The sequence below is a fragment of the Aquila chrysaetos genome, chromosome 11 (genome assembly GCF_900496995.4).
Source record: "Aquila chrysaetos chrysaetos chromosome 11, bAquChr1.4, whole genome shotgun sequence".
NCBI lineage: Eukaryota > Metazoa > Chordata > Aves > Accipitriformes > Accipitridae > Aquila > Aquila chrysaetos.
The window spans coordinates 42,760,187-42,773,119 of NC_044014.1; the positions used below are offsets into that span (position 1 = coordinate 42,760,187).

At 45.6% G+C, this 12,933-nt stretch overlaps 1 protein-coding gene across 15 annotated transcripts in view; it reads right to left on the reverse strand.

Annotated features, from left to right (window-relative positions):
• The window catches only part of BRD4 (bromodomain containing 4), a 74,961-nt gene that overhangs the window by 45,215 nt on the left and 16,813 nt on the right, over window positions 1-12,933 (reverse strand). For 8 of the 15 annotated variants that reach the window (XM_030030897.2, XM_041127333.1, XM_030030894.2 and 5 more), the window contains one exon: window positions 10,095-10,188. The gene's annotated coding sequence lies outside the window, so the exon portion shown is untranslated. Of the gene's footprint in view, window positions 1-1,581; window positions 1,681-7,550; window positions 7,709-10,094; window positions 10,189-12,354; window positions 12,376-12,933 lie in introns of those variants that run through there. The other 7 variants (XM_030030891.2, XM_041127332.1, XM_030030893.2 and 4 more) reach the window with 4 other exon arrangements.

Genomic DNA, 12,933 nt, shown 5'->3' on the forward strand with positions numbered 1-12,933 from the left:
AATATATATATATTATAGATTAGAAATCTAATCTGTATTAGATTAGGTTAGAAGTCTAATTTGTATTATAGATTGTGCTATAGATAGTGGCACGTTCGGGTTTGCTTAATCTAATCTCTATTATAGATTAGAAATCTAACCTGTATTAGATTAGAAATCTAATCTGTGCTTAATCTAATCTCTATTATAGATTAGAAATCTAACCTGTATTAGATTAGAAATCTAATCTGTGTTATAGGTTGTGCTACAGCTAGCACTACCTTCAGGTTTTCTTACTTTCTTAGGCTTAAGAAAACCCAAACATAGCACCACCTAAATCTATAGATTAATTAATAGGAGGAAAGTAATTAATCTGTAGATTAAGAAAACCCACACATAGCACCATCTCAAGATTTGGTGACCAGAACGCCGTCGTTAACCTTACTGATAAGAGCCAGACTGACGTGCCCCATGCCGTACCTTCTCGTTTGGCTGAAGACAACATGCTTATTCACGGCAACGTGGGAAAATCAGGAAAAATGCTTACTTGGTTACTGTGATTAATGTTTAGGCACTTTATTAGGCAAAGGTGTAAGTGAGATGGGGGAGGACGGACCTCGCTGGGATGCTATTTAGCATAGAGAGGCTCAGATTCACCGGGACTGCACTCCCTGCGCTTAGCCGGATCCACGTGATTTTAATTCTGCCTGCCAAAAAAAAATCCTGTTGGCTTTTTTTCCCCCAGGGAAGAGGCGGGAAGGGAAAGGGCTGTAATGCAGCGCTGGAGCCGGCAGAGGGAACTGCCAGGCTAGGAGGAACCCAAGACCTGCAGAAGGACCTCTCCTTCTTCTACCCTAAAGCTGAGCTGGGGGAGATGGGGATGGAGGGAAGCAGAGACGATATTGGGGGAAAAATATGGAAGAACGGGTCTGGAAAATGCACTGTATTGATGGGATAAAAGGGAACGTGGCTGTGGGTCTGGAGGAGGAGGTCAGTTCTAGAGGACACCCAAAGTGGGGACTGGTCTCACCAGGCAGAGGAATCACAAAAAAATAAATCTGATGGCTTTGCCGAGTGCAAGGCAGCAGTTGGGAAGCAGAAAGCAGAGAAAGCCTTCGCTCTACGGAGGGAAAAAGGAAGTGTTGCCGGAAGAGCAGAGACACAGGCAAAGCCTGAAGATGGGGATCCGGAGGCTGGAGGATGGTGATGGAAGGAGGGATTGTGGGTACGTTCGGTTTGGGATAGCAGCAGGCATGAATGCTTGCGTAAAAATAAAAGCAGGAATATTTTCCAGTTGAAAAGCGGGAGAAATTAATAACCAGGAATGCACAGCGGGCTGTCACAGCACCAGCCTCCAAAAAACTTCCTGGGAGGGGAAAAAATTATCTCCTAATGACTCAAAGAGGGTGGTATGCACAAGAAAATGCTGGTTTTTATTTGGGCAGATGGATTATTTTAGGCTGGCTTAAACAGGCAGATGTTTGAGACTGAAATAAGAGGCAGTTCCACGTGAGCAGAGCTCAAAACTCCATCGAGGATTCACTTGATCAGGGATGTATCCCGTCTAACGGGGGAAAAGCTGGAGATGTCTCTACCACCCACCTGAGAGAAGTGACTGAGAAAGATGTTCTGAGATCTGAACATGAGAGCGGCTGCATTTGCAAGAAGCCACTCTGAATGCTCCTCCTCTCTTGCCTCAGCCTAAACAAAAAGATTAAGAAATTAATCTTTTTTTAAAAAGTCCCTGAGAAATGAGCGTTATCAAGTAATAAATTGGTTTTTTTAAACGAGTTACTTTCAGGTTATCTGCCCATCCTGGATAGTGCCTGGAAGGTGAGCTGCTGAAGTGGAAAATGGATTTTCTTTGATTTTGAATTGGTGATTTTGATTTGGTGACATTTAACTAAGGATGTTAAAACCAACTATTTCTATCGCACAGACAGCCGGACGCAGGTTACAGCAATATTTGCAGCGCCAGACCCATCCACAGCAACTTTACTCTAATTTCAAGAAAACAGAAATACTTAAATCCCACTTTTAGAAGACACACGAGGTTTAAGATGCCCAAAAGCAGCAAAACGAAGCCGATACGGTCTCCTTGGACCACAGCACATCCGACGCGAAGCTGGGGCAGGCATGAGTATGGATTATCAACTGAATTTAATCCTAAACCCCGTTTCTGCTCTGATAACCGGACCACATCACCGCTGCTCCGCTCTCCGTGCTAACCAGCTAACTAGGCGTGCACACGTACTCCACTCCAAAATCAGTACGATTCAGCGGGTAAGAAGCAAAACTGCCTTATAAAAATTTTGCTGAAAAAGCATCACACCCAAGAAAGTACTAAAAATGAAGCGATCTGCGTTTATTTGTGCTCCGGAGTGAGATGATCTGCTCCGCAGGGGTTATCAGGAAGCGATCGGTTAAGTACAAACCAAATAGGATCTACATCATCCTCCGGTCTTGGGCTGAACGTCTCCCTCCTGTAAATCTCTTGTTCTTCACAGTCTTCCCCTGCGGTACACTCATCCCAAAGCGCTGATTCACTCTGCCCGCAGCAGCGCAGCCTGAAGTCAACTTTTCAACCCTTCACAGCATGCAAAAGCGGCATTTTAAAGCAAAAATAAAGCTGTGGGTTTCTTCTGCGGGCGTGCAGGAGGAGGGAAAAACTGGAATTTGGTTTGTAAAGGCAAATCCAAGCCCCAAAATCCAAGACAAGGGTAGTATTGCAGGAAAAGTGCAGAGCTATGAAACATAAAACTGAAATTCATGGTTAAATTGCATCATTACAGATCCCACCCCAGAATATATTATCTACAAATAGCCTGGAAACAGCAGCTAGGCTGGAAAATCCAGCGGCTGAAAAGAGTAACTAGCAAATTTGTGGTGGCCAGCACTCCCTTTAATTCCGACCCTGCTGAGCCAGGAGACAGGGATCAACACGTGCAGCGACGTCCCATGCCTTAAACGGACAAAAGGGAAGGGAGAGAGGTGATGTTAACAGCTAACAGCACATCGAATGCTTCCTAACCCCCAAATTCTTAGTTTAAGATTTAATTAACTATGTTTTAGCCTGTTTCAGTTGATGCCTCTGGTGACCGCTGCTGGGAAAATGCAGCGGCTTCCTCCTAACCCGAGATGTGGACGTTCAGCTGATGTTGTTAAAATTCCACTCGGAGCCTTCCCGGTGTCCAGCCCAGCACGTGCCGCTCCCTGCGGGAATAATTTTCCAACAAAACAACCTTGCCACTGAAAGCTGCATCTGAAAATGCCCAAGAAGCAGGCTGCTTCCAGCTCCCGTGTTATTAGCGTTATTTTTGTTTGTGTACATATAGCACGATGAATACAGGAGAGGATTGAAGAGTAGGATTTGCTCCTCAAGGCCTGCTTGGTATCAGTTTAAAATGATGCTTAAATCCCAACTCAAAAAGTTTCTCTCTCCTCCTCTCCTTTGTACAAGTTCCCACCATCCTTGATTTCAGCAGCCGCATCTCAAAGCCACAACCTGAGTCAGAAAACACAGGCGAGGGGAAAATTCCCACCCCAAATTCCCACAGGGTGGATGAAACGTATTTTCCCCATCCCCAAAACTCAGCAGGTGATGGTGCTGCTCAACGGCGGCACGAGGATAACGTGTCGCAACCACGAGCATCCCGGGAAGAGCTGCTTCGCCTCCCGCGCGCTACCAGCGACCTACACTCAAAAATCCCGGGGGATAAACCAGCGAGAGGTCAGCGCATCCTCCTTTTCTGAGGCAGCGGGCTGGGAAACCTCCCGGAGAGAAAGACAAAGCAAAGGGGTTGTCCGTCTGTCTGTCCCAGGCTGACAGCAACAAAGACCTGTGTACACACTATAAAGAAGCCTCATAAAACATTCCTGGAGATGGATTAGGGCTGGCACGTGCCTCTTTTCCCCTCGAGTCCCTATTATGCTTTAAGGAGATGCTAATTAACCCCATTAACACGTGGAAACAGGGACTGGATTCCTCCAGGATCACCCAGAATTAAGAATTACTGCTTCCACACAGGCAATGATGGTGGTTTAATGAAGGGAAAGTTGGAAAGACCCAAAGCAGGGAAGGTTTTTTGATATCAGTGTATTTACACACGAGCAGCAGGGATTAATTAGTTGGAAAATAAGGCAGCGGCAGTGTGTCGTCTGTACTGGAAAACAATTTTTAATAGGATAAAGGAAAAAGGAGTTATCCTTTTAGTAAAAAATTAATTTTTTTTTTATTAAACGACTTAATCCTCTTGCTTCCACTAACAACTCCCAGCAAGCTATCTTTGGTAAAGCCTGGCAGCATCATTTTAAGCATGAAATGGGGATAATGCCGTGGATGGATCCTGAGGCAGCGGCTGTTCCCATAATCCAGATTTCAATCTGTTTTATCTCTGTGTTTTCCAAGTCCAGGCTGCAGGACACACAAAGCATCATCAGTCAGCAGAAATTACCTGCACGTGGCCACACGGAAGAACCACGCCATCCAAAATATCTTTTATTAGTTAGAGACTGAATGGGAAACTCATTTCCATCCAGCATCATTAATAGCATTTAGGAATGGATTGGAAAAACCAAATGAGGAAGGTGCAGAGTTTGACCTTAGTCCACAATGCTCATGTGAAGAGCATAACCAAGACCAAGGATAACTTCTTATCAACAATTTGCTCCCTCTCCCCCATTGCTGCTGTTATTTTGGGGGAAAATAAAGCCTGTGGGTGTTGTAATGCAGACGGATTCATTTTCTGTGAGATGCTGGACTGAGCTGGGGACTTTCACACAACATGCAGTGGGATACTAAGAAAAAAAAAAATCCACCTTTTGCATCAAAGATGCTGTTGGAGTGAATTTATGCTGTATTAATTGAATATTTCAGGATTTAGCTACAGCAGCATGCAAGTTTTCCTTAAAAAAAAAAAAAAAAAAAAAAAGGCATTGAGGAGTGTTTCTGTAGTGCTGTGGATTTTCTAGCAGTCCAGACCTCTTCTGTATCCATCTTACACGCCACCGAGTTAAATCAGATTGATTTATCCAAGACATCTAGCCCCCAAATTCCCAGACACAAGGGTGAAGATCCTTTTCTCCAGCCAGGTACTCACAACACAAGAGCGGCCACTTCAGAAACATCTACGGTGACATTAAAACACGCTGGATGCTGCAGTGGACTAATCAAATCCACAGGATAGTGTCTCCATCCAAACCTGACCACAGACCAGATTTAGGACAAGGAGAAGTATTTTACCCCAAATCAGACATCCACAGCTAGTGTGGTTGGGTTTTTTAGTGTGATTCATCTGAAAAAGAGACGTCCCAAGTTGTACAGACTTCGGTATATAAAAGAAGAGAGTGAAACCCCATCTCGGTATCTCTCTTTACATATTAAGGTATAGAAATAGGTGCTGTTGTTTAAATACCAATTAATAAATATGTAAACTTTATGCTTGCCTTTTTTTCTTTTCCTAATTCCACTTTGCTGTCCTGGCCACACGGCTCCAGCTCTCCTTTCCCTCACAGTTCCAGAGCTATTTCTTCTTGAAACCGATAACTAAACAGCACAAGAATTCCAAGACAGGATACAAAATATCTAAAAACTAGAATATCTCTAAGATACCACATGAGATCTGAAGGTTGAGTTGTTGGGCGCCTACCACGAACCCTTCCACAAGTTGTATGGGACACAGCGACCCTGCAGACTTCGATGCTATCGCTGTTTAGCAGCAATTTCTGCAAGAAACGGGACATTTCACTGCATGAAATCCAAGGTCAACAGCTTGAGCTGCTCTGTAGCGTGACCACATTCTCACCAGGCTCTTACAGCAACTCCCTTGGACCAGTCGTGCAACTGCTCAGCTTCGCACTTTGTATTTCTTTATCCCTACCTGACCTGCTGGTGCAGTTTCCAGCGCAGGAATTACTTTGCTGCTGCTGTAAGTGAATTTATTTCCATGCAGAGGAAGAGAATTTGCAACCCTTACCCCGCAGCATCACTTCCCACCTCTGAGCAATTTGCATTTGGATTTCCACTTCATCTTTTAACCATTTCCTGCAGAAAGGGGACCGTGAAATCCTCACTTCGCAGCTTGTGGTGGCTCTCTGGTATCTGTTGTGACCCTTCATAGTCCGATCGCCCCTCGGCTCTAAAGAAAAACCCGCTCGTCGTTAATTCGCGTTCACCGCTTCGTTTTAACGGCACAATCTGTGTCAGTGGGGAAACGCAAAGGGGATTTACTTTTCCATCTGACCGATTTCAGCAGCTGGGGAGCGCCGGCATTCACGCCACCGGCCAGACAGCATCGTCTGGATCCGGTCCAACCCTCATGCTGCCAGCAGCAGTTATCAGCATCCCTAATCCTCGCTCCCGTGCTGACGGGGACGCTGACCTCCGCAGCTACCTGTGCCGGCTTTCCCCTCACCCCCCAAATCCATGCGGATGTTATCCCAGCACTTCCCAGCTCGTTTTAGCTCCACTGGTGCCTTTTCTGCCCCAGGGGATACGTTTGGGAGTCAAACGTTGAATTCTGTGATTGCTTTAGTCCGCTCTGTGCCCTAAATACAGCAGGTTTCCACAGCAGAAGAGTTTTTATTTATTCTTGTGCCCTAAACCACGGGGCTTCTCTGCTTTTCGGGATGTCTACACAGCTAGGACAACAAGAAAAAAATCCATTTATTTCGTTGTTCCCACTATTTTTGGGGGGAGCAGCTATTTCTAGGCTCATTTTTCTATGGTTTGAAGGAAAAAAGATAACACTGAAGTGGAATCTGAGCAGCTTTACACCTGATACAAGAGCTTAAATAGCCATAGCCCCACGTGTTTTTGCACTACAACTCCCACCTGCTTAACAGCAAACAAGTCCCTGCCATAGAAACCACCTACGCTGTAAAGATTTTGCCATATTTCAAAGAGCAGAGTGTAATTAATTTTTATTGATTACTATCTTATAGTATGATTACAAACCTATTGATTAGAAAGTTAGGCTGGACATATTAAGCGGCAGGAGACACCCAGAGGTGGTTTTATGCAGTGTTAGGGTTTTATACATCATTTTTTCTGCAGATGTTCAAGGACAACGGGTGTATAAGCTGGCACGTAAGTTACTTAAAATTTCAAGTAGCTTGTGTTTGGTTCAGCCTCCCAGTTTTAAGGCAGTTTTTGAGCCACAGAAAATTCTCAGTGAATATTTTATCGGCTTTCGTCCCTGGCTCAGCACAGTTACGTATTTTAGTTTACAACTCAAATAGATCCTCTTTGCACCCACGTGCAGCTTCCAAGATAACTCTGGGCAAGATCCATTTCTGCTGAAAAAATGAATGATCCCAGAAACCAAAAAACATTTGTAAAGGGTGATTTATACCAGAACTACTCACTATCAAATGTTAAGCTAGACTTAAGGGATGAAGAACCACTGCCTTGACCCTAAACAGTGGGATCAACGGAGATGCCCCCGGCACTGAGTGACAGGTCCTCTGTCCAAGACCTAGAGGTGTGAATTTAAGGTCCCACCACCGCTCTACAACACCATCCAAGTCCATCGCCGACCCAACCTCCTGCAAGCTTGGCACCATGTCCTCACCTGCGAGGTCCACGGTGGAGCAGGTCGTCCACTCTGCGGCCCGTGGAGGTCCACGGTGGAGTCACGGTGGAGCCACGGTGGAGCAGGTCGCCCGCCCAGCAGCCTGCAGAGGTCCACGGTGGAGCAGGTCGCCCACCCTGCGGCCCACGGAGGACCCACTGCACAGAGAAGACCCACAGACCAGGTGGATGTGCCCTGAAGAAGCTGTGGGGGACCCACGCCGGAGCAGTTTGTAAAGAACCGCAGCCTGTGGGAAGGACCCACGTTGGAGAAGTTTGTGGAAGACTGTCTCCTGTGGGAGGGACCCCACGCTGGAGCAGGGGAAGAGGGTGAGGAGGAAGGAGCAGCAGAGACAATGTGTGATGAACTGACCCCAACTCCCATTCCCTGTCCCTCTGTGCCGCTGTGGGGGGGAGGAGGTAGAGAAATTGGGAGTGAAGTTGAGCCTGGGAAGAAGGGAGAGGTGCGGGGAAGGTGTTTTAAGATTTGGTTTTATTTCTCATTATCCTACTCTGACCTTTGATTAGCAACAAATTCATTTCCCCAAGTTGAATCTGTTTTGCCCGTGACAGTAATTGCTGAGTGATCTCCCTGTCCTTAGCTCAACCCACAAGCCTTTCATCCTATTTCTTCTCCGCCCCCACCCCATTCAGTTGAGGAGGGGGAGCGAGTGGCTGGGGGGGCACCAAGTGTCAAACCAAGTTCAACCCACCACAACCATAAAGCGTTCCCATCCAGTGGGATCAACGGAGACATTCCCACCACCACCAAGTGACAGACCCTTGGTCTAACACTCCAAGATCTACAGGTGGGAACATAAGGTCCCACCACCACTCTACGACACCGTCCAAGCTTGGCACCGCGTCCTCACCTGCTGGCACATCCCAAACTGCCACCGGCTCCCATTACGGCAGACGGACGGTGCGAGAGGATACGGATTCACACATCGGCGCATCTCACCCATGAGTAAAGCTGCCCCATGAGTAAAGTCTAAACTAGTTGGCTGTCGGTTATCTTCGTATCTTATCAAGTCTGAGCCTTCCCCCAATTATCTATTTCAAGACAGTAGCACCCAACATTGTTATCCCAAATCAATTCCATCAATCCCCAGAGCACCCGGCATACCAAGGTGGATGGAGAAGATGGCAGAACCTGGGTACAGGCGACTACACAACTCAGAAAAGCTGTTGAAGAGAAGTTTATCTATTCCAAGTCAGAAAAGTGTCTTTTTTTTTACCCATTCTACTATCAGTTTTAAACTACGGTGCCAAATTTAAGCATCCTATAGGTGCAACCTGAGCGTGAGGCTATGTCCACCCTTGCAGTTTGAGAACAAAAAAGATTTGATGCCCACTCTCTACTCCAGCCTAATACTTGCAAGAACTGCTCTTTTCCTGGAAAGATGAAGGGTTTTTTTCCCCCCAATTTTGCTTCTTGCTGTCCACTAACAAGAAATTCTCTGAGGTCAAGGCATTCCTAGAGCAGCTGGATATTTAACATACAGCCTTTCCCACCCGAGACTTCAGAAAACCGATCACTCATCATGTCTGGGCTGTCTGTAACCATACACACCTTGGAGATTTATTATTATTATAGATAATAAATCTCCAATCTTGCCAAAATATTCAGGTGTCACAAAGCCAACCAAGTACTTTTGAACATGAAGCCATGAAAAAACAATAGCTGTGTATTTGGGGTGATTTTCCCAATTTATTACCAAGCCTTTTAGGGCAAACTACCAGAAAGAAAACACACTTAGAAGAGCAAGTTCTGGGTCGAGACACCAAAAAACATCACAGTTGTGTCCTGTTTTCCTGAGCTGGGCGAAATACAAACCCCCAGGAGAAGGCAGCTCTGCACAGTGCTGCCTGACGGGCATCCAAGATGGAAGCTGACTCCCAAAAACACCCAACTGAGCAGAAAGTGGCCAAATTCAGACTTGGTGGCAGTCATGGGGAGACCACCAGGACTCACTCAAAGCGTTGGCCGAGAGGTACGAGAGATAGAGCTGTACATGTACGTGAAAGACAGCAAAAAACCTTGTGTCTGATATTCTTAAATACCAGAGAAATACACCAAGATACAGAAAACCCTGAATTATCTCATGTGTTTGAAGCTTCTCCCTGACCTTGCGCTCTCACCTCAGCTCTCCACTGTTTCTGCTTTTATTTTCCCTGCTGGAATCAGCTCCCTTGGTAAAGCAGATTTAAATTCTGCATCTAATAAAGTATCAGGACAATCAAATTTGATCTAGCCTTAACGACGCTGAAGGTTCATATAACACGCTCTTTACTCACTCGCACCGGCAAACGCCTATCGGTAAATCCGGCAAATCCAGGGCCACATTTGCTGCAGCTCGTATGAGATTTACTCAATTCAAAGCACTCGAAGGCAACAAGTGCAGCTCATCCCCGGCCATAATTAATTCACCTTCTCTCCGGTGACACCCCCAAAAGAGAAATTACTGCCCCCAAATGCTGGAAATGAGCTGCACCCCACAAATCATGCACTTATCAGCACAGGAGTAAAATTCAGGATAATTACCTGAAATCAGAGTTGACCCTTCAAGGTGTTCGGTTCTTTTTCACCAGCTGAACCCTCTGACCTTCATTTTCGAAGCTACTATTGAAAGAAAGATCTGTAAGGAAAAGAAATGCATGTTAATTCATAATTACAGCCAAAAACATCGCTAACTTTTATCCCTTGCCTTTTTGTTCTCCAGATTTCTATTTTTATTTGCAGGAAACAATACATATGAGTCAGAAAACCAGGAACCTTTAACGATGAAAAGCATCGCAACGCAGATGTGGACGGGTGAAGGGATCCAAGACAACACTCCAGACCATCATCCAAAGCATGCACGCTTTGGAATTTAAATATTCTGAGAAAAGTTATTTAATTTGAGCTAACCAACCCAATACACCTCTTTTTGAGAGCTTCAACAAGCACAGGTCTGTTCCCTCGTGTTCTTTCCCCAAACCTCAAAAAGCTCTTTCCAGCTCAGAAAGTCCCTTCCAGTTGTTTAAGCTGGTTGCAAGACCCAGGTTTAACCCAACGCCTGGGACTGCTGCCCAGCTTTAGGCATGTCAAAGCCTGGCTTAGCAGCTTACAAGAGGTCTCGAACCCACCCACAGCCCCAAAGCAAGAACAGCAATGGCTCACGCTCCAGCTTTTCACAGAAATTACCTAAAAAAGCACCGAACACAAGATTTAAGCTTCTACCGCAAAGACGATCTCTAGGAGGATGACCGTAACCACAACCAATGCCTTTTTAAAATCGCTTGCACTCGTGAAATACCCATCACACTTTCAGAGCCAGCTCGCCTTATATCAGAGCCAATAAATAAACTATTTAAAACTAATCTTTAATTCCATTTTCAGGGGCAGGACAGACCATAAGGGATAAGGGAGATGCGACGCTTCTTCCCCCAGCCAAGGGTATTCAGCACATAGAATTCAAACTCGAGAGGCCAAAGGACCAGATTAACAGCTCTGACTAACTTTAAGCTTATCCCTAGCAAGCGGGCGTGGAAAATTTAGCTAAGGCAAAGCAAGACTCACTTGCCCTCGGGTGAGAAATACTGAAGGTTGAAAGAGATGTCTGGAGGTCTCCTGCTCACAGCAGGACTGACTTCAGAAGTTCAAACAGGTTGCTCAGGGCTTTGTCACACCACAGCAATTACTGCCAGGTTTTAATTGACATTTTAGTGCTGTTTTTTCAGAGGTTAAGCTGATACTCACTCTTTACTCAGTGTTTGCTGCTGGTTCAGCTTCCTAACAAAGCCCACCCTGGAGGAAGGTGGACACGAAAGCAGCTCAAAGGATAAAACAAGTACCAAACCCTGCACCCAGGCTAAACGAGCTTGTTAAATACTCACAACACTATTTCTTCTCGGAGATGACCTAGCAGTTCCCTGCAGGCAGGTAAATCCACCAAAAGCTTGAAACACCCAGCGGTGCTGCGTGCTTCTGCCTAGCTACGTTTTCTGATACAATTCATGGTCCATTCTGGCCACTTCTGGTTCTTTTCAGTGATTATAAACTTAAAAACCCCCTAATTCTGTCAGCATTGCTGTTTCACAACTATTGCCATTAACAGACATGCTCCGTGAATGCCAGGAGGTCACCACCAAGGGACATCCCAGGCTTCAACATCTCACCACTGTGCGACAGATCAGCCCTGGCTCGATGCACAAGGCCACCCGACTCCACACCTGCCAAAAAAATCGACACCGAGAGCAGACACCTTGCCAAAAACGCTTATTTTGCCTAGGAAATCTTATCTCCATGAAGGCTGTTCGAGCAAACAAAAGTTGTGCTCTGTAGGGTTCGTCCAGCTCTGGGACAAAAACACAATTCAGTTGAAAACAGTCACAAGACAAAAATATTTTCCAGGTGCTGCAGGTGGATTTTGCTCACCCCAAGCCACTGCTAACACACAAGCAATGCTCTACCAGCAAGATCCCCTGCTAGGATTTCAAAGTGCGTATAAATTAGTATTAAAACCCCAGTTTCCCAGCAAACCGGATGGGGAAAACCCACCCAAAACAGAGAACAGTCATACATGTCCAGGAAAATATGCATCTCGATTTGTGATAATTGTAACAAAATAAATTCCAAGGTCATGTCGGCTCCAAATCCTTGTGCGAGCACAGAAAACCGCTCCAGGAAGCACCACGTAGCCCAGCGGTCATTGATTTCTTCTGGCAAGCACCCTCTGATTTCCTAAGAGCCACGACAGCCTGTGCAGCTCTGCCATAACACAGTGGAAAGCTGAATTTCAGTTTCATATATACATACATACCTCCTCTATACATTTTCTCAGCTTGCAGCCATGTACTTTATCTTCAGAGACTCGCTGCTGGCACCCGGATATCTCAGCCCTCCAGATGTGAATTAATTCATCCACCTAACGAGCCTCGCTCTGGAGGCTCAGACACTTCCAAAACAGATTTTTCTACTAATTAATGCTTCCCAACTTCTCACGTGTAGCCATTCCCCCCCTCACTTAATAGCTGTGGTTATATTGAAAGTCCAATTTCGACTTCGGTGCTCTTTTAATAACACCCCAAGTTTGACACTCAAATGAGAAGTGACAACCAAGCGACACTTCCCAACACCACAAACAAAGGAAAGGAAAATACTGAATCTGATCCAGGAATTGAATCTGAAAGCTTTAGTACGAGACAGTTTGTTCATAGAGTCGCTTCTGAATTGGTCCCGGATACTGACTGAATGAGAAGAGTTGACTTCAGAGAAAATAAAACCCATTTTTGCTCAATATACCACTTTTTGCTCCTTTTACTCCACAACCAGGCTGTTCTGTACCGAAAACAGCCACTGCACTAATAAAGATACAAGCGTGCGCAGGCGCCATCTGATT